The sequence below is a fragment of the Motacilla alba genome, chromosome 3, assembly GCF_015832195.1.
Source record: "Motacilla alba alba isolate MOTALB_02 chromosome 3, Motacilla_alba_V1.0_pri, whole genome shotgun sequence".
Taxonomy (NCBI): Eukaryota; Metazoa; Chordata; class Aves; order Passeriformes; family Motacillidae; genus Motacilla; species Motacilla alba.
This window is the reverse complement of record NC_052018.1, coordinates 99,247,554-99,267,022: the sequence shown is the minus strand read 5'-3', so window position 1 is coordinate 99,267,022 and position 19,469 is coordinate 99,247,554. Positions and strand designations below refer to the sequence as shown.

At 38.7% G+C, this 19,469-nt stretch overlaps 1 protein-coding gene across 15 annotated transcripts in view; it reads left to right on the top strand.

Moving 5' to 3' along the window:
• Positions 1–19,469, top strand: part of EHBP1 (EH domain binding protein 1) — a 207,348-nt gene that overhangs the window by 107,312 nt on the left and 80,567 nt on the right. The window lies entirely within an intron of this gene.

Sequence of the window (19,469 nt, the reverse complement as noted above, 5' to 3'; positions counted from 1 at the left end):
ATTCTTCCTTCAGAATATGAGGGTTAAAACCCTCAACAACAACAACATTTGCCCAAATGTTCTGTTGCCAGAGTTTTACCCAGGACTGGAGGCAGAGATGAGCTGCTTCTGTATTCAGCCCCTTACTTCTCTCTTTGTCCCAGAAGCTGGAGTATTACCTGGATGGAATAAATGGATCTTCACATGGTGGCTCTTGCCACACTGTATGTTCTGCTCTGCAGGGAGCCAGTCCTGGCTGTGTGCTGAGCCAAGGGCCAGCAAAAGGCACTGCTTTCTGTGACAATTGATTGCTGTCCAGGAGCAGTGAATGGGACCCTTCCCTCTGTCATGAATTCCTTATGTATGGTGCTAAGCTGATCTCTTGAACCAGATTTTGGACTGTGGTGGTTTGTTTGGTTTTGGGTTTTTTTTTTCCTCAAGTTCACAGCTGCATCCAACCTGGATAAATTACCAGAGCTGTTGGCTTGACTGTAGTGCCATGCAGCTGACAGGATGTGTCACATGAACTATCCTAAAACAAACAGTTCTCTGTAAGGTCAGGTCTTGGGTGACTCACACTGAGGACTCAAAAGCATTAGCTTACAGTAATCTGAAGGTGGATTTTTTGTGGACCTCTGATTTTATTTAAAAAAAAAAATATACACACTATTATACAAAGGGTATTAATAAAAATATATTTGCAACCATAATCTTTGAACACTTGATTTGGCAACTTTAAGTGCTGCTACTTATGTGTTTGACTGCTTCTTCTTTTGGTCCTTATTAGTAGTGGGGATGCAGAGAACAGGTCTCCAGAGCTATCCTGGAAAAATATTTTTCATTAATAAATTAATGACATAATGTTCAAATTAATATACATAATGTTCAGGTTTATAAATGCTTGACTGCTTCTGTTATTTTCATAATTACTCTTTAAGGTATTTGTGCATTATTGGTGCAATGTAGCTCCTACTGAAATGGATGGAAACTTTGTCAGTGCCTGCAGCAGTTCCGGGTTGCACCAGTTACCGCTTCTGCAAAATGTCTGTGCAAGTAAGGTTTGGTAGCTGCACCAGCATTGTGACATTCCAGGCCTCACTTTTCATATTTTAAATTTGAACTTACATTTACAAATTATACATCTCAGATTTGTTGTCATAAAATACTACTTCGGTAGTTGTGGAAAAGGTGCATTGAAATTTCTGGAGTGCTGCGGTTCCTAAATATTAGCACTTCCATGGCAGTGTTTGGTTTCCCTCCCAGAGGACAAGGAAATTAGGCACAGCCACTGGCTGGACAGCCAGAGCGGTCCTGGCCTGCCCAACCATCTGAATGACAACTCTAGTGAGATCTAGGCCGGCTTCTGAGAGATGAGAGATGTCATCTGAAAATCCTTATCTCCAGTGAGGGCCTTTTATTTTATTCTATTTCCTGTGATTTATTTGCCTTCTCTTCTCTGGCAGAAGGGAGCTGTGGGGAGGCAGGCAGATGGCACAAGGCCATGGGCTCCTGATGTAGGTGCTGGAGGAGCACCTTCCTGTGGTTTGTCACCTGGAGGGCTTTGATTCTCATGCTGAGCTTCACAGACCCATGTTTAGTTCAAGCTTTGCTCTTTAAAAGGTAGAAGGAAGAAGGAACACTTCTCCTCTCCTAAGACCTTTTTCAATCATCATCAAAACAAAAATCCTCAAAATCTTTGCAACAAAAACCTGAAAAAAATCTATCCTTTTTCTGTACAGTCTTGATACCTTATTATCAGGTTCCACACAAGCAGAGTACAGAACAGCTTTTCAAATAAAAACTTTATTCTTTCCAATGTTCCCTTGCACCTAACAAGGACCTCAATGCAATTTGTAGAAATTGACATTGTAGAATTTAAGTTTTAGCTGTTACCTCGAGCTGGGGCTGGTTTTGATAAAGTCCTGGGTGCTCTCTCCACCATTCATGGCCCATCCATGGTCCCTGGTGCAGCACTCAGTGAAAGGAGCATGTTAACAATGTGCCTGGTTCTCTGCTTGCCTGAGGGATGGGTTTGGTTCATCGTGGTTGGCAAGCACCTCAAATTGGAAATTAGTGTGCATGAATAAATATTCCTTTGCTTCTGTCATGATGAGTTATGGACATATTACAAAAATAATTATCTTCCCTTCATAAATCAGTCTGATAGTTAACTTTGGTTTGCTTACTAATTCACTGTCCTTGCAAAGTGTTCTTTGGTTTGGGTCAGAAACTTAAGCATAGGAATAAATCACAGCTCTAAGCCTGAATGCTTTTTGTTGCTGGGAAAGAAAAATAAGTCTAAAACCAAAATAGATGGCATTTTTAAACAAATTGACAGTAGAATCATGGCCCTAAAATGAGGTGTTTGTACTAGCTGTTCCACCCTGCTTTGTAGGAGTATTTTTAGATAGAATTTTGCCTAATTTATTTAAAATTGTGATCACTATTAGTTTTAGGTGGGCAGGTTAGTGAAATAGGTTTGTGAAGCTAGATATACTCAGAGGTAAAATCCAGGAGAAAAAGGGAATCCATGGGTGCCAGGAGCCAAGCCTTAGGGCATGAGAAACGCTCAGGTATTCTATGTGTATGTTGCACTCATACCCACCAGCAAATGCAAGTGAAGCAGAAACCTTTTTAAAAGGAGAGCAAATCAAGCCAGTTAGAAGGAAAATGTTGTATTCCTGAGTTGCAAGGAGAAATATGTTGCCAATTCATACTGCAACAGAGCTCTGGTGACAAGGGGCTGCATAATAAAGCGAGTCCTTGTGCGATAGTGCCGGCACACTAGCTGCATGTTCTACAAGAGCATTTTTTAGCCATGTTCAACAGTGTGCCTGCTATCGCTCCTCCATTTGTTGAATTCAGGATGACCTTTGCATGAATAAAGTCAAATAGGATTAAGGCAGGAATTTTCAACAATGGGAAAGAGCAACAGATGTAGCCGACTTTGAACGTGGGAGGATTGTTGATGCACGGTTGCCTAAAGGGAGTGTCTGTGGTGACAAAAAAAGGGGGGGAAAAACCCAACAATTTCCTAAAATATTAACTGCATAAAAGAAAAGAAAATAAATAGAAAATAATCCAAAGGAACTGAGTGATTCTGGTTTTTATTGGCATCAAGCTGAAGGCAGGGTTTTTGATTCACTGCCTCCTTTTAAATCTATTTCTCTCTATTCTTTCAGCAGCAGAACTCTGTTCTCTGCAACTGTCACTATATGAGCTGTCTGAGGGGTTTTTGGCATGTACCATATTTTTAGATTCACATTTTTTTCTGAGTTGTTTTAAGGAAAACAAAAATTGAGTATACAGGAAAAAAAAAGATGTTGTTTTGCTGGAGAATGAGCCATTTTAATACAAAATCCAGATCCTGCTAATATTTTATGGTTTAATTTGTCCTGTGCAGAAGCATATAGACGGATCTCAAGTGAATATAGTGCAGGCGTTCTGTACAGAGGCTGTTAATAAAGGGGAATAAAGGTTAAAAATATATTTAAAGCAAGAACCCTTTCTGATACAACTTAAGTAGTTTTATGTGTAATTAGATATACCAAATTTGTTTTTATCTCAATAAAAAGAGGGCATGCAAATGTATTTTACTTAGTTTCATTATTGACAAGAGCTGTTTTGCAGTTTAGCAGATAATTGTGTTAACTCCTGAATGATGCTTCATAGTTTGTACTAATGAATAATGCACAGAATTTAGATATCGTTCATATGTCTAATTCAGACAAATCAGCTTTGAAAGGCATGTGCAGGAAAAGCTTTTAAAGTGTGAATGAAATCATGTGCTCTAGCTCAATGAAAGGGATTTAAAGGAACTAGCTAGAAACTAAAGCCATTAAGGAAATCACCTTGTAAATGTTACGAAAAATATTGGTGAGCTTAATATATTAGCTCAACTTGAATATTTAAAAGCTTGATTAAACACTCACTGATCAAAGGCTTACACTACTTTAAAGAGAGCTATGGTGTTGAGAGGGCAGTCTCTCACAAGGGAAAAATCATTTGGATTCAGAGGGTGTAGCACGGTGAAACATCTTCTAATACATCCTGCCTCTCCCCATATTCCTTTAGAGCAGAGCTTGCTGCGGTTAGCTGTGGGTTCCTACTCACAGATGCTGTACCACAGGATACTCAGTAGTTGTAACATGTCTACCATCCCCAAAATAAGGAGTATTTCAACAGACACAAACAAACATCCCCTCCTCCCAAACACAAATAAAACCAAAACAGAAAAATTACCCAACCCCCCTGCCCCCCACCTTCCACCCCCCCTTGTTACCTGGGATGGAATATCTTGAAGAACACAGCTCTCCAGGTACTGGAGGCTTCATTACTAATTTTTTTTTACTTTGGTTAAGGTCCTTGTGATGTTTAATTTTGAGACTAGGAGCAACTTCAAATGCATGCCTAGCATCTTTAGCACCAAGAGCATGTCACTGTTGCTTGTATGGGATGGATTAAAGCCCACTGTGGCTGTAGAAAGTCGCCTTTATTTCCTTGTGGGCTCAGAGTGGGGACCAGCATTAAGCTCACAGATGTGTACACAAGTGCTCTAATTGTGCCTGCACAACTGGGGGAGAGGCTGTCACAGGCATGCAGCGATCCCGAGAAATAGATTTTGAAAGAACTTCTGGATGCTGACTATTACATGCCTGGATTTTTGTAAGCATTCTTGAGACTTAATGCAGAGTCCACTGAAGGCAGGGAGAAGTTGAGGTCCTTTAGAGTTGCCCCTCAGTTATGTTCCAGAGCAGTGAAATCTTTGCACCCAAGATTCCACGACCGGGAACTGGGGCAGGTTAGAGTTGTTTCTAATGCCTTTGTTGTCTTTTGAGTGTTGGAAGGGCAAGCCACAAGGAAGAGTACAGTCTCTTTTTCTTTGGTAGGCCAGCTAAAATCTTCATTTCTCCCTCACTTCATCAACACCTTTGAGACAAAGAACTGTAATCTTTAAGCCTTGCAGGGGTGATGTTTCTTGTCTTGCTTCAATGCAAATACACTCTTAGAATCCGACTCAGCCAAACAACCTTTAAAATATCCTAAAATGTTATACCACCATAAATAATTATAAATAAAAGGAGTGTTCTGTTTTTGTATTCTTTCTTTTTTTTTTCCAATTATCTGCCTTGTATTTTATGCTTCTGGAGCATAATGAAAGTAATTTTTACTTAAAAAACACATAATCAGAATGTGTTTCTGTTACTTCAAGTAAGCTTGGGGTGTTTTTTACATATTGAGAGAGTGTATATTTTTTTTCTGTATGTGTATATAGATACATACAAAGGTATATATGTTATATGTATACCTTTATAACAATATATGAATATTGTATACATATATACTCTTATATATAACAAATATATGTTTATTATCTACATATTCAGGCTTTCTGAAAAGTGAATTCAGACACCAATTCAATATAGATTGTTTAACAGATCATAATTCAATTCAGTGTTTTATTCTGGAATCTTCTTCATAACTCAACCATATTCCATAACACCATGAGCCCTTTTCTTAACAATGCCAGAGTGCTCTTAGGAACTCTGTGAAAAGCTTTGTTTTTATCACTGTAAAGCAACACTGCAGAATTGGTGCTTTTCTGAAGTGCTCTCCTGGCCCTCTGTGCTATTGGTAAGTCATCTGTCATGGTTGTCATTGACAGCAGTGACTCAGTAACATAAAGGGATTCAGTCTTTTATTGAGTCGTGGTTGTGTAGTTCAGAACCCAGTCAATAAGCTTACATGTAAAAAACCATGGCAAACCAAATATTGTTGCAATGCTCAATGTGGTTATAACTGTAACCACAACTTTTCCATTCTACCTAAAATGCTAATGGAATATTACCACTAGAATTAAAAACAAAACAAAATACCAAAAAACAAAACAAAACAAAACAAAAAAAAAAACAACAAAAAACCCCCAAAAAAAACTAAGAAGAAAAATTGCTTTTGAGGGGTTTTCAGGGAAGGAGTTTTCTCTGCAAATAGTTTAACTATTTTTACGTTTCTTTATAGTAACAAGATTAGACTTTTATAAAAAAGATGTTTGGGGTTTTGCCTGCTAGAATTAGGTTTTCTTTTAGGACAGTATCTTTTTTGTGTTTACATACTTACCATTGTTTTCAAATGTAGGACCAGAATGTGGCATAGGTCTGAGTAATAGGGAATAGTAGAAGATAATTCCAATGACAGCCTCCACATTATTTGAATGTTCTTCCATTTCTGGTCTCCTTGGATACATAAGTGGTTGATTTAAAATCACAACCTGTCTTTTTTTACAGGCATTTAAGGAATCATAGGATCTATACAACACATGGGACATTACAGGGTTGGTTTAAGAGCCCTTTCTTCTCTTTTGGAAAAGTGTTTCCTTCCTTTTTTGGAGGAAGCCAGTACTGTGATTAGTCCCCAGAGAAATTAAATGTATTGCTCTGGATTTTGAGTCTTGTGTGGGTTTCTGTGTTTTGGGGTTTTTTGAGCACAGATGAAGTATAATTGGTACTTTGTCACCTTGGTCTCACTTTCTCTAACAGTTGCTCTGCCAGCATTTCATGCCCAATACAGAAGAAAAAGAATAAAGAAAGCAAGATCATGCAGTGGGCCTATTTTCTGACCAGATTTTAGCAATTTCACACCCTTAAACTCTTTAACATTGTCCTTGCTTCTGTCCCTGCATGACTAATGGACTCTGTGTGGATCCTCAAACAGGTGATCTAAATGACACTGGAAAATGCATATCTGCTTGGAACTATTTGAGAAATAGGTTCACATTTGAAAAAAAAAAAGTTTAAAATGGGTTATTTTCATATTTATTGAGCAAAAAAGGAGTAAGAGATCAAATCCTACTATAGTCTTGTTTTGTTTTGTCCTTCTCAAAGGATTCTTTTAAAAAGTGGTGATGAGTATGGCTGTGAGCTGTAGGTTTAGATTCCGTGAGAGTTGACCTCTTTTGTGGTCAAGTTAGTTACAAATACGTTTCTTCTGTCTGACTTAAGACATAAAATACCTCTGTAGTGTTCCAAAACGTAGGGACAGAGATAGCATTCCTTAGTCTGCTTGGAGTTTCTTAGTAGGACTTCTGCTCTGAAGAATCTTCTAAACAGCCAGGCTCTACCAGCTGCAAAAGAGGTTTTGGGAGACCAGTGGGACCCACCTTGCCTACCTAAACTCCTCTTTTGAGAGTCCAGGGCCCTCCCCTTCCTGCTTCCTCCCACCCACTCCCAGACTTGCAGAAGGGATTGTTCAGTACCAGCACCTAACACTGCCAAGGTTTTATGAACAGGAGAAAATAAAAATCGTTGCTAAATGACTTTTTAGTATTTACATATGGTAAAGAAAAAACTTCTGTGAATGTAACTCATTGAGAAGCTTAACTATGACTAAAGCAGCATGCACGCTGTATGTTTATGAACTTGTCATTCTCCTACTAGAGCTTCAGCACTTCTGTTTGAGTACTCTGTAAGTTTTATTGTAACTGTAGAAAAAACTGCTCTTTGAACTCCCCTCCTGTACAGCTTTAAAGGTAAGGCAGGTGTTAATCAAATGATGTTGCTGTGCTTGTTCCCCAGTCATGTCTTGGCTGATGCTTCTGCTGCTGAGTGTTGCCTGACAGTGTGAAAACCTTGTGTTTTTAAGATGATGGGTCCTGCACCTTTGAATAATTTTTAAAAGCTCATGTAGCTTGGAACTAATGCTCAGTATTGGAACAAACTTTGTACATGCCATTGGAAGCTTATTTAGAGCAGTTGGCTTTTATAAATTTACCCAGGTTTGTCAATTGCAGCTAGTTTGCTGTGTTACCAGAGCTTTCCCTTTATATTAACTTTCTCTTCCCTTTATTCTCCCCATTTCAAAGACTGTCATAATAATTTAATCTCTCATTATGCAATTAGAGATGTTGCTACACATTTATTAGCAAACTTACTGTCAGACGAGTAGTAATGCTCTAATTTACACTTCCCAAAGCATGGAAATTCTTGTGTAGGAATGAAGGCTCCCTTCTTTTCCCTCCTCCACCTAACCCGAGGTGCTTGTGCAGTGAAAAAGTATTGCGGGAGACTTGACATGTGTGAGTGATAAGTGCTCTACATGTTGTAACAGCTGGACATGATCAGACATGTTAAAGATGCTGTATGAGGCTCGAGTATGAATTTTCTGCATTTGTGCTGGCTGAAGATTTATCCTGTGTAGCTCCTTTGGGCTTCTCTGATAAATCTCATCTCATCCCCACGTGCGAGAAAGAGCAGTTGATACCTTCCCCTGATGCTCCTTCTAATAACTGACTGAAAGACTGAAGTCTTCTGGTGTAGTCCTTCTGTCCAGGTGTTCCCTAGTTCTGCCTGCAGATGAGTGTTTGGAATCACAAGCAGCTCACACCCAGCACATTAGTCATAGCATCATCTGGGGACCAATAGAGAACCTGGCAGCAATGCTTAATTTTATTTAACTCACCATGTAAACTAAATCCAAAAGGCACTTGAAATGTAACACTTTCTTCCATTAGTGGAAGCTCAAAGGCATAGCTCCTCTTGAGGATTTTAATCCAATGGACATTAATGTATTGGGGATCCAGTGATGTCATCTGCCTGTCACTGGGAGTTAATGACAGTCAATGCATGGATTAATGATTGGAACAGTGTTGAAACACCACGGAGTCATGAATCCATATCTCTGATATTGCCTTAGAAATACAGACTCCAGTCAGAAATGCCTATGGAGTTGTGGAGTTGTCTGTTCAGGAAAACCCGTCAGGCCATTATCTGGGTCCTATGCTCACGAATATTGTGCACAGTACAGGTAAAATAGTGCATGCTAAAAACCTTGTCTGGTTCTTCACATACCCTGTTGTGGCAGTACCCTTCTTTTCTCTCTTAGCTTAGCTTGGAATATTCCATGTATGTATGAGCTGCAAAATTTGTTCCTTGAAGTCAAAATCAGCATTTTGTCTCAAATCTTTTCATATTACAATATTTGCCGTGTAACCTTTTGCTTAAAGTGTTTATTTTTTTTATTTAAATCACAAATATTTTTTGTTTAGGGAATTTAAACCAAGGAAAAAGAAAAAGCTGCTGAACAAATTCTGTAGTTCCAAATATCAAGCCAATTTTTAAAATGTTAACATAAGTACTGTGTCGAATTAATGAAAAAAGCTATCTCTGTGGACAATGTACTATTACTTAGTTCAAAATTTTATGGAGTAGGTCCTAGGGATCATTTAGGAGTTCTACATGTGTTTAAAAGAATGAAACCCAGAAGATCTGACTGCTGTGCATTGCTGTAACACCCCTGGAACGTGGCTAACGCCCAATTACTGCATGCTTAGACTTGGATGGGAATTACAATTGAGCTGTAAAATATTTTGACAGTTTCCAACTGTTATGTGGTTATTAGCCAGGCATCATAAGAGAATGAAATTCAGTGATTTGATTAGGTTTGTATCATGATCTGCTTAAACAAGGACTCTCAACATAAACATGTAGTGTAAAGTGTTAATCAGAGGCAGTATTTAATTATTACCAGCTTTTCTTGAGTTCTGCAGGAGAGAATTCCTCTCTCCCAAAGATTTTGATTTCTTAAATGAGACTTGCCATACCTTTATGCTTCAGCTTTTCATTTACAAGCTTTTACTTGTTGAGTGCTAAAAGCATAACCACACCAAATTTAATTTGTCGCATGAAAATTATGTGTGTATTTTTCAAGAGGATAGATTTGACAGTGTTGAAGCTAGAAAAGCTTGTGTTAATTACGTATTATAAAACAAAAAGGATATTTTCATTTAACATGTATTTCTCCTTTTAGCTGAACAAGTCCTAGCAATTAGCAAATTTGAATAATGTAAGCATTCCTGGAAAAAATATATGTTAAGCCAAGTGGCACTTGAATTGCTGTTACTTTTACATGTATTTTTATTTTGAAATGAAACTAATAAAGCAAAAATATTCAAACTGCATGCAAATTAAGCTGCAGATTGTGCCAGTCTTGTTATGTTCATTAAGCCATTGAATCCCTGAGTAGTGGCTGTTATTCCATGGGGACTATTCACAGAATAAGGTACTATTCAGAGAGGTAAAGATAACAATCTGCCTTCACACTGCTTAAATAGTGCTCATTCTGTTGGGCAACTAAAGCAAGAATATTCAAGCCTGTCATTCCTTAATTTTTCACTTGCTTTATTTAGTAATGCTTTTTTGTTTTATGTGTTGCTTATGAGTGGTGCTTGAGAGTGAAGCATTCTGTTTCTGGTAGAGAAGGCTTTTTCAAGTGTTGTCATCCTGTTTTTTCTTTAAAAAACCCTCTAAGGTAATCTTTGTCTCTCAGTTCAGTCTGTGACATCTTTGCTGTGGCTGAGAGCTGATTTGGTTACCAGTGTTGCTTGCATGTTGCTGTTTCCCTAAATACCTCATTTCACCCAGCTGTAATTGGTGGGGTTTTTCTGACTGTTGGCCTGGGTTTGACTTGAGCTCTCACCTTGCAGATGACAAAACCTTTGAAATGGTATCCTGGATTTTAAAGTGGATTTGTGACTCTGTGGAAATGTGCTGATTGGGAGAGAGCCTTCCTCTCTGGTAGTCCTCACCAGGAGCAGTTGGAGTGGTGGGCTTATGGTCAGTAGCCAGTCTCCTAAACATCTGAGACAGCTGTAAACTGTACAACTGTACAGTTTTTCATTTGGAGAGTTATTAGTGGTTATTGAACTTCCTGTGTATTCAGATGGCTGTGTGCCAGGAAAAAAAAACCAAAATATGCTGTGCTTTGCAAGAAATCTGATTAACACTGGGGAATTGGTGCATGAGTTGCTTATGGAACGAATAATATCAGGACCTCCTCGCAAGGATTAATTTTTAAAATGGGAAATGAGGTTTTTTGATGGGTGGTTGAACTGAGAGGCCAGTGTGAAGTGTTGCTTGGTAGGAATTAGGAGTTTTCCAGCTTCCTTCCCATGCAGCCAGAGCATGGAAGTCCTGCGTGAACTGTAGGCTCTGGAGGTAAGAGACACAGATAATGTTGGTTTGAAGCACATCTGAAAGATCACTTGGTCTTTCTACTTGCACAAATGCTAAGTTCTTCTTTACAAAATGAAGATTTCTGCAACCTGTTGTTAAACAGTAATGAAGCATCCATGGCCTTCCCAGGCAGTATGAGTGCTTCATTTTCATTACACTGCTTTAAAGATTGCTCCTCCTGATGTCTAACCTCTAGCAACTAAAGCCTGTAACTTCGTTTTGGTAAACACTGGTGTGGGGTCAAAGGGTTTGCTTTCTTCTTTGGAATTCTTCATGCTTGCTGATTTACCATGTTGCTTTCCTCTATCGTTTGTTCATACCATAAATGACCTAAATGTGCTTCAGCTTTCTTCATGCTTTTTTTTTCCCCCACGCAATTTTCTTTGGGCTCATTTTCCTTACACTCTGCATCAGGGAAACCTGAATGTAAAATTTTTGATGTGGTTTTGTGAATGCTAAGAAGAGTGAGAGAGGCAGTCTTGATCTTGCAAGCTTCATTCCTGTCTGTACATCTCAGTACAATGTTTGTCTTTTTCACAACAACCTGATGTTGTTGACTTTATGTTCAGCTTGAATAGATTGTTTCCCTCATATCCTTTTGTGAAGAGCTGTTACCTAACCAGTTCTTCCTTATCCTGCATTTATGTAAATAATTACTCCTTCCTATGTTTCACTTGTAGCTATTGAATTTCATACTGCTTTTTTCAGAACTTTACTCCTTTTTATGTGATTGGAGTTCTTCTAGTGCGTTCGATGTCCATCTCAGCTTCTTGTCCAGTGCATCTCCTAATTCAGACTTTCACTGAACCTAAGAAATACTCTTGCAGAACCTCTTTCAATGCATAATTCCAAGAATCACTTAAAACTAGTCTTGGGTATAGTTTTCCAGCCTGTTTTGCACCTATATGAGTCTCATTAAGGCTCTGTTTTCCATGTTTCCTTATGAGAGCATCTTGAAAGACAATTAAAAGAGCTTAGCTACATCTGTAATCTGTTACATGATGCTTCTCTACTCCCTGCTTCCCTCTTTTAGAAGGAACTTAGAGTGCTAGTCATGATTTGTTGATGAAAAATTAATGTTTGTTGCTTGTTTTCTTTTGACTTTCATATGCTAAGAAGGGCCTTAATTATTTTTCCACCTCTTTTTCATTTGTTTGTCTGCATTCTTGCTATTTGTCCTTTTTCTTATGCATTTAAAGACTAGAAGGAAATGTAGTCTTTTCCGACACTTGTAATATTCTCCCCTATGTTCACATCTCGAAACTGGCTATTCATTTTGGATGTTGTTTCATATTGGTTCTTCCAGGACCTTAGGATTACATTAAATGTGTTCAGCTAATCTGAGAGCTTCTGGTTTATCTAAGCTGTTTCCCCATGGGGTTGAAATCTGACCTTTCCCTGCCTGTATGAGTAATGCAAGTCTCCAACTTCTATCTGATTTGTAGAATAAAGACAGATGTAGAAAAAAAGTACTGAGCATTTCAGATGTCTCCCCATCATCTATGGACAGCTTCTCCTTACCACTGAGGAGGGAAGCAATACTTCTGTTAATTTCCATCTTGTGGTTGTTTACATGGAGTCAGCTGCCAGTGCTGTAGTTTATCAAGGCAAAAACTTGTTTCCATTAAATTCTCACTTATCTCTTGCTGTCCTCAGGAGCTTTAAGAATATCCATCTTTATGCCTGATGCCAACTCATAGGTACCAGCACCTCATGCAGGATTGTAAAATATACTGATTTTATTTCCACTGTCAGCCAAGAGGAGTACTATGGCCTTCAGAAGTACTGTGACATCAATACCAGGCTTAAAAAATACTGAGTGGTCTAAGCACACCCAAACAGAGATTGTTTTCTTTGTTACTGCAATACCTTCACAAATCTGGCATCTGTGTTGTGTTCTCAGGTATTTCAAACGAACATTTCTCATAAATCTGCCTATGGTTGGGCATTAATATAAATGATGCCGTAGATTTACAGAATAGGTAACTGTGAAGTTTTGAGCAATGTCACCTTTAATGAGCCAACATCAGAAGGTTGCCTGAAAAAAACCGTGTCTGTTGAAATGTTCAGAAGAGTGGGATAATTACTTGTGTTTATTTAATGGCTCTGTCAAAAGAAATTCCTGCAAAAGCAACAAGAGTCCACTGTTTTTAGGAAGAATTGGCAGTGACTCTCATTTTTAGTTTGCCTTGTGCTTTCTTTTAGAAGAGATTCTTGTGACCTTTTCTGACAAGCTCTAACACTTCCATTGTTTGCTGCAGGCCTTTGAAATGTGGCAGAGATAGCCTTGGGCCCAGGGAGGTGCGTTTTGCTAGTTCAGTTCACATTTAACAAAGTTAAAAGCTTTGAAAATTGCTATTCCTCATCTGTGGTTTAAGTTGCTTAATTCTGGCAACCTGCCCAAAACCCTGAACGTTCCCATCGTGGCAGAGAGCCAGGGATTGTGAACCAGCAGCATCCTGGTAGCTCATCTGGGCTTCCAGCACAGATTACATGAGAGCAGAGCGTTCAGCCCTCATGCCACCAGGACAACTGGAGGAAGGAAGGTGGACACAAGGAAACTGCCTGTCTTCTGAGAGCAGAAAAATGAGGCCCCATCCCTGCATGTCATCTGTTCATACTGTTACATTATAAATACGTGTAATCATCAGAGACTGAGCTCCGTGTTCGCTTCTGCTTAATGGTATGAGTTCCATACCTTTTCTTGAGATTTTTAATTGAAAACACGGCGCTCAAGACAAAGATTATGCGACCTCAGGGAAGAGAAGCTAGGTGAGCCTCGGCCAATCCCTTTTTTAATAGTTCCGTCTGAGAAGGAGATCACTGTAACTTTTTTCCTGGCTGTACTGACCATCAGGTGAAATTACTTCCGCATAAGTAACCAATTCATTATGTTGTCTCAGATTTGTTTCCCTTTTACCAGTTCATTAACATAATCTTCTCCTTGCAATTAGCTAATAAATTTAGGGCTTCTCAGCCTGGTGAGGTAGCTGCCCACACTCCTGTGCAGTCCTGTTCTTCTCTGCTAAGAACATCCACGGGGGAGGTTGTCATCTGGAAATAAATCGTCTGCCTTGCTCTTAATTGATTGCCATGAGCAGACAGCCTTGTGTCCTGTTGCGCAAACGAGGCAATTGTCCTGCAGTTGATGTGTTGTGAATTTTGGTTCTGAAGGTTTAGAGTTTAGTTCTGAATTCTTGGCTTCTTTCATCCTTTTAATCCCTAACAATGAAAACCAAACCGAAACCCTAAAAGACTCGGCTAAGAAAATGTTACTTCATTACTAGACAAAGTAAAAAGCAAAAGCAGGCTACCAGATAATTACAAAAGATACAAAATTAAGTACTTAGCAGTAGCCTTTGTTACTGCAGTCTCTCCCATCTTTGTGCACTGGATGCCTGTAGGTTATATATACATGTGCACATTTCAATTGTATGATGGCATACTGTAATTTTCTACCAGACCACTTCCTCGGTGCTCAGAGTAAAAGTAACCAGAGGCAGCCATCTGCAGGCTTGCTTTCCTTTCTTTGCCCAGGTATGGTTTGGAAAAGCTCTTTCCAGACTCCTGGCCATCAAAATATATAACAGGCAACTAAAAACCCTTTTGCATGAAGTAATCAGACCTACTTGACCAACTGATAACTTGAGGTGTGTCCCAAGGATTTCACCTTCCTCTTCACCTTGCCGCATTCCAACATGAAAGCATCATGTCAGCTCAGGCAGATGTCTAAATGTTGGGTTGTGATTGAACATGGGCTGGTTTGGTTGTGCCAAAATTAAACCTGTAAAATGATAAGTAATTTAAAGCTTATGCCTAAGGCTTTTGAGATAAAAGTTTGTATTTTGTTGCATATCCACATTAGCTATAGGCACAATCAGAAGAGTGAGGAAGGCGAAGTTTTAAGATGTCTGCTGCTGCTGAAACCTGGAGGTTATCTAAATGCTCATTATTAATCATATATAGGAGATAAATTCAGTGTAACTTGTGTCCAGCAGCTGGGTTTTCATATCTCATTCATTTTTAGGGACAGTAGGAACCAGAGACATTTTGCACCATGCCAATAGAGAGCACAAAGTTAAAGACTGTACTCCTAAACTGATCCATTTGTTTATCAGACTAACAGAATAGCAGAACTAACATTTCTTTCTAGGAAATGTGTATCTTCTAATGCATGATCACATGCATGATCTTCCCTTATTGGAAGCAAAGAGCAGTACCACTTGTATTTTGATGCGTCACTAAGTTATAATCTCATGGTGACCTGCTATGTAAAAAATATCTAACTACTCTAAGTAAAGAACATCTAAGCACAACTGGGTCATGAGGATGTTTTCTCCTTTTTTGGAATAAAACAGAAAGCTGTTCCGTTCTATCTTTGCAGACTCTTTCCATATTGTATTTGAAATTCTGGTACCACTTTTTGACTTACACCCAGACTCTTCCACAGCCTAGAATAAACAAAATTGAATGCATGTTGGACACATGCAGACCTTGCCAAAGGCATAAATTCTATTAAATGAGCCATATTCAATTTCTAATACTCCCAGGATAATGGGACATTCCTATGGGTGAAGTCCTGTGTTGTTTAAAAAATGAAATTTTAGAATATCATTTTGAGGATATAAGCTGACCTATTTGACTGAAATGTATTTGGTGTCTTGTTTGTATTGCACCTTTATACAGCTTTTCAGACTGTTCAGTTCAGCTGAGTTTCCTGGACTACTTCTGCATCCAGCCACATGCTGCACATTTTCACTCACCTACTTGTGCCTTACTTTCATTTACCTTACCTTGCATTTTAATGGTTGCACAATTTTCAGTGAGCCCAGACAGCGTCGTGGTTTTGATAGGGGTATGGGAAAATCCCTTTTTTTTTTTTGCTCAGTCAAATAAGTTAGAGGCCAGTGTCTGTACTTGCCTCTTGAGGGAAAAAAACTTGCTTGTTCATTGTTTGTAGGTCTTCCCTGTTCTGACTTTGAACCCTATCTCAATCTGAGTTTCCTCTCCTGCAGCTAATTATCTGTGCTGGGTGGTGGTCTCAGCTCCTTTCCTCTTCCAGGAGTTGTGTTCATTAATATAAAACTCAAACTACATAAGTCTTCCACCTAGGTTACAAATCTTTTTTCTTTTTTTCCCTTACTCCTCTTTCTCTTCTGGGCTTCAACACTCCTGCTTTCTTTAAACACCTCTACCCCCATGCAGCCTGTCTACAAGCCCTTGAGGTCCTCAGACTGAGCCCCTACAGTCTTCATCCTGCCTGTGTCACAGTCCCACAGCCCCATGTTCTCATCAAAGTTCCAGTCTTGATTTTCTTCTCCTGAATGTTGGGCTATATGTCAGAGATGCAGCTCAACCCTTGCTCTGTGAGCTGTCACTGTGCCTGGTGCTGGGTTCCTCAGAGCAGCAAAAACAACTATTTGAATATTTTTAAGTGTGGGTATGCAGCCTAATACTTGAAGCTCTTGTCCTCTTGTTAACATAATGGTCTGATGGGATAATCTCCCAGTAGAAAAAAATGCGTACACTATGAAACATATCAACTGAGCTTCCAGAATGTGCAAAAAGAAGAACAGAGACTTCAGTGCTTTTGTTGAGTGTGAAACGAAGATATCCTGAAGCCAGTGCTGACTCCAGCTGATAAATCCATCCGCACGATGCTGCGTTTAGATCTGAGCTACCCTGTGAGGGACGAGCTCTGGAGCCTCTGCGCTCGCCGCGCGTTGCTCCACAGCTGGACAGAAGCCAGTTGTGTTGGATTCCATAACCTGTTGATCAGTGAGCAGCTCTGGCAATCTGGTATGGATATCTCGGGCTTTCTAGTGGCATTTCCAGCTGAGTTCGTAGGCACTTCGGCTTTTGAGCTCAAAAAGGCAAGTCATGACTGCTGTGTTGTTTAGAAGAATTGTGTAGTCAGTGCTGAAAAGAATGATGTAAGAAAAAGGTTATTAAATTTTCATTTCATCTGATTAGTTCCTACCAATCATGTAGAGCAAATACATGCTAGAAATAGGCACTTGGTAGTAATTGTGTCTGCACCAAGCAAGTAATTAATATGTCCAACATACAAATATCAAAAGAAAATGTTTTGCATAATGATTCTTCACACACACATGAAAAAGAAACTAAAACTATTTGTAAACTCCTCTGAAGGCCTGTCAAGTGCTCACACACAGTTCTGCCTTTACTTCTGTATTTCCATTGTGTCTGGAGTTGAATGCTTTTATCATAGATTAAATAATGAAAGCTTTGGCGCAGGTGGTGATTAGGAGCATAACATTGTCATGGTATTAACTTTACCTTTATCAAAAAAACATGGACTAATAAGTGTGAAAAGAAAACCTTTTACAATTTCTGCTTTATCAGGTAAGAAAAGAGAAGATTGTGCATGTTATGCACATTATGCACGTCCTAAATCTTCTGTATTCTGGAAAAGTGCTTTTAGAAAATCTAACATAAGTGGAAAGACAAGCACAGATAAAAGCTCCAGATTTTCAAGGAATTGCAGTCCATCTTTTTAAACATTGATTATTTTAGAATAAATTTTTAAATAAAGTATGAAATTCTGCTTAATTTATTGGTTTAATAGCTTTGTGTTTCCTTCTGTAAAACCTGGTTTTAAATTCAGTTACATCTTCAGTTTGTTAGATAAGTAATTAAAGTAAAGTAATTTAAATGGCAATATTGCCTAAGGCAATTTCAGTGTTAACCAGAAAGCATTTAGGTAGTGACTGGAAAATTTACCATTTTTGTTGAGAGTTTCAGCAACAAGTATTAAGCCTTTATAATTAGCATTTAATATATCTGGTAAGTAGTGCTCTATGATTTGAAGAGGCAGCTTTTTGCATTAATAATTTGTTAAAATACCACCTTTCCACTATTTGATAATGTTTTTTTAGTCTTTTTCTCTCAGTAGTGCTATTTCCATGTATATAACATATAATAGCAAATATATTTTAGGTAATGTAGCACCTTAAATTTGAGGTCAATGATTAGTTACTGGGTTTTGCTTCAAGTTGTGAAGAAAACAAGAGAAAAACACCATCTTAATTACTTCACTGCATCTGGAGTAACAGTCTGGCTGCTCCTATGCAATATTTGTTTCTCTGATTAAAATCTTGTGCATGGTAAAGTTTATAATTTATTGCTGCTTTTCCTTCCCTGTTTTGTATACCCCTGTTAAAGCTGTTAATTCAGTGTATTTGGAGATATTTGTCTCGTTGTTAATGGATTTGTTCATGCCGATTTGAATTGTTGACAGGATTACAAAACGTAAGCACTTTCTAAGAAGTTATTCTGTTCATATGATGTGGTGTTTAAAAAAAAATCTCAGCAAGGTATACCTTTTGCACTTTGTAAACGAGTTAGCAGTGCTTCTGTCTCATGAGGAGGTAGTGTGTTTATGCAACAACTTTTTAGGGCTGATTTGACAGTAAATGAAAAATTACTTCCCCGGCTCTGGCAGTTGTTTTTTTTTTTTTCCCCAGAAGCAGTGAAAACAAATGAGCTGATAGCAGCTAATTGCTGAGCACTGACAGGCTTCAGTCAAGGGGGGGCATCGTTGGTCTTTCACAAATAGACAAAACAAGTAAATCCATTTGACCATAAAGTAGCTGTGATATAGTAAATTACTTGCTCTTAATTTGCCTTAATTTGGAAACTCTCTAGCTCTAAAGTGCATCAAGAGTTTGTTTGTTTTGTTTATTTGCTTTAAATGATATTACATTGAAAGAATAGGGGATCTCAGTTTTTTCACTGTAATTCAAATGTAGGATTGGCATCAGTCACATTCTGCCTGTTTGATTAGATCTAAGAAGTTTTCAAAGTGACAGTATTTTTCTAGGGAAATAAATGTGTATGTCTTGAAAACATCTGCTGCAGTCAGTATGCTGAATTGGAGGAGCAGCAGATAGTCTGACAAATGCTAAATGCCTCAAGTGTTCTATTTTATTTCTAGGTTTATACCCACAAAAATGTAACTAAAAGGGTCAAAATAACTTTTTTTAAATGGTCATTATTAACTAATGATGATCTAATGGTTGTTAGCTAATGACACTTGTTAGAAAAAGCCCTCTGATAGGAGTTTTCATCTGAAATTCCTTTTCCACGTAGAAAAGCTGAAGCCTGGAAGAGGCAACTCTTCAAGTACGGTTGGAAGTGGCTGTTCAGAAGCACCATGTGCCATAATTACCTTTATGCAATCGCTCACTGGCACAGAAAGAGCACCAAAAACTCTCCTCTGGAGCCTGTACCACAGGAATTCATCAATCCTGTGTCGTGACTTTGATTGTGAAAGGGCTCGTGGGGATGCTTTTCCATGGCTGCATTTTGGGAAGTGTTTTCAAGGCTGTGTGTCACAAGCTGTGCAGGGCTGTGCCGTGTTTCAGCACGGGTGTTTCCACTGGTACAATTCTTGGCCTCTTCCCCTGTGTAGATCTGGAATCCTGTATATCTGCATCCTTGGGAGACAAGTGCCTAGGGCAA